Below are 2,905 nucleotides of genomic sequence, written 5' to 3'. Positions count from 1 at the left end.
AAAGATAGAGGGAAGATGGCCAGTATAAGAAGGTGGAGCAAGAGCTGGCAGGTGATGGAGGGGGAGCGATGGTGGGGTGGGGGGAATGAGTGGGAGCAGCAATTGGAGCTGGGAGGTGATTGGTGGAAGTGATTAAGGGCTGAAGATGTTGGAATTCAATAGGAGAGGATGGTGGAGCATGGAATAAAGGGAGGTGGGGAGGGGAACTGGTGGGAGGAGTGTGTAGGTTTCTGAAAAAGGAGGATATCTCAAATGTACTGGAGTGGAAGGCTTCATCTTGAGAACAGATGTGGCAGAGATGGGGGATCTGAGAATACTGAATGGTGTCCTTGCAAGTGACGGGGTGGAAGGAGGTGTAGTCAAGGTAGCTGTGGGAGTCAGTTGGTTTGTAGTAGATACCGGTGGATAATCTGTCTCCTGAGATGGAGACAGAGAGATCAGAAAAGGGAAAGAGATGGAGGTGGATAAATGTGGTTGGAGAAAAAGTGCAAGAAGGATTAGATTCCTGGGACATTGGAACGAGTCTTGGGGAAGGTGGGATTGGTACAAGCAGAACATTTTGCAGGCAGGGCTTGGGCTGATGCACTTGGGGGAGGGGTGGAAGCGTGTTTGCTAAAGTTATTGGTGAATAGTAACCTATGCAAGGAGATGGAAGGATAACCAAGGAAAGAGAAGGGTCTTCTAGGAACTAAAGGGACAGTCTGTGCATGGAGGCAGAACAAAGTTGAAGTCTTAAATGAATACTTCTCATCTGTATTCACAAAGGAGAAAGACGTTGTAGTTAAAGAATTCAGGGAAGGGGATAGTGAAATTCTAGAACATTTTATCATCAAAAAAGAAGTATTAGATTTCTTAGTGGGAATAAAGGTAGATAACTGCCCAAGATGTATCCCAGGCTGCCATGGGAGGCAAGATAGTCCATGTGAATAAAAACAAAATGTTGGAAACACTTAACAGGTCAGGCAGCATTGGTGGAAAGGGAAACCGTTAACATTTCAGATCCAGGGCCCTTCATCAGAATGGGGGAAAAAAGAGGGAAAAAAGTTAGTTTTCAGTAGCAGGGAAGGTTGGTCAGGGATGATTAGAACAAAGGGAATATCTCTGATAGGATGGGATCAAAGTCAATGTCAAAAGTCAAAGTCGAGTTTATTTTCATATGCACAAGTACATGAATGTACAGGTGCAATGAAAAACTTACTTGCAGCAGCATCACAGGCACATAGCATCACATAAGCAGCATTCACAAATAAAATATAATTTAAATATAAATTATACACAATTTTTGCAAGAAAGAACACAACTAGAATGAAAAAAGTGTCCATTTTAGTGCAAGGTGGTCAAATGACTTAAGTAGCAGATTATGCATCTTTGTCTATACAATGTGTTACCGGCAGTTAGGCTGAGGGATGTGTCCAGCAGGCAAGCCTATATCAGCAGAAAAAAGGTTAAAAAATGAGCTTAAATGATAGGCTGTAATGGTTACTTCTGATGCACCCAGAAAGAATGAGTGAAATACCTAAAGTTGGAGGACTTAATAGTCAACACGGGTTTGTTAGTAGTAGATCTTGTCTAACCAATTTGTTTGAAGATTTTCAAAATGGTAACAAAATGTATTGATGAGGGTATTGTGTGAATCTTTTTTTTAATTGGAAGCCTGTGACCAATGGTGTACCATAGTGATCAGTGCTAACACCCTTACTGTTTGCTATGTATATAAATGATTTGGATATGAATGTAGGAGATTAGATTAGTAAATTTCCAGATAAGTAACTTGATGGTGTTGTTGATAGTGATAAGGCATAGCAATGGCTGATGGAATTTAATCCTGATAAGTGAAATACGATGCACTTTGGGAGAACTAATGAGGGTAGAGCATGCACAGTGAATGATAGAACCCCAGGGAGTATTAAGGAACAAAGATACCTGGATGTACAAGTCTAAGGATCCCTGAAGGTGGCAGCACAGGTTCATAATGTGATGAATAAGGCATATGATATACAATACTTGCCTTCATTAGCTGGGGCATAGAATATAAGAGAAGGGAATTTACAGTACATCTTTATAAACATTGGTTAGACCACAGCTGTAGTACTGTGTACAGTTCTCATCAGCACAGTATAGGAAGGACCAGAAAGGATGCAGAAGGATTTAGCAGGGTGTTTCTTGGGATGGAACATTTAAGTTAGGCAGAGAGTCTGGATCAGCTGGATTTGTTTTTCTTGGAGCAGAAGAGGCTGAGCACAGGGACCTGATAGAGGTATAAAAATTATGAGGGGCATTGATGGGGTAGATATTAGGAAATTCTTCCCCGTAGCAGAGGTATCTAACACTAGAGGGCATAGACTTAGGGTTAGGATGTGAAGAGGAATTTTTTTCACCCAGAGAGTGGTTGGAATCTGGAATGCACTTTCTGAGGGGATGATGGAAGCAGGTACTGTCACAACATTGAAGAACTATCTAGATGAGCACTTGAATTGCCAAGGCTATGGACCAAGTACTGGTAAATAGGATTAGTATAGATGGGTACTTAATGGTCGGCATTGACATGGTGGACCAAACTGCCTGTTTCTGTGATGTATGACTCTAAGGGGAAACAAGGATAGAACCAAGGACAAGAAGCAAGAAAGGAAGTGAAAGGGAGAGAAATCAAAGGCAAATAACAAACAGGACCACAGTGCAAAATAATGCTAAGGAAAATAAGAATGCTGAAATAGTCTATCCTAAAGGCTGTGTGTCTTAATCTGTGGAGCATTCACAGCATGGTAGGTGTATTAATCGTATAAATCAGATGGGTGTAATATAACTGGGATCACAGTGACTTGGCTGCATGTTGTTAAGAGAGCCTAAAACTAGAGAACATAGGTTTAAGGTAAGAGCAGAAATATTTAAAGGAGATCTGAGGGGC

The sequence above is a fragment of the Pristis pectinata genome, chromosome 2 (genome assembly GCF_009764475.1).
Source record: "Pristis pectinata isolate sPriPec2 chromosome 2, sPriPec2.1.pri, whole genome shotgun sequence".
NCBI classification, from domain to species: domain Eukaryota; kingdom Metazoa; phylum Chordata; class Chondrichthyes; order Rhinopristiformes; family Pristidae; genus Pristis; species Pristis pectinata.
Note: the sequence above shows the minus strand (reverse complement) of the source record.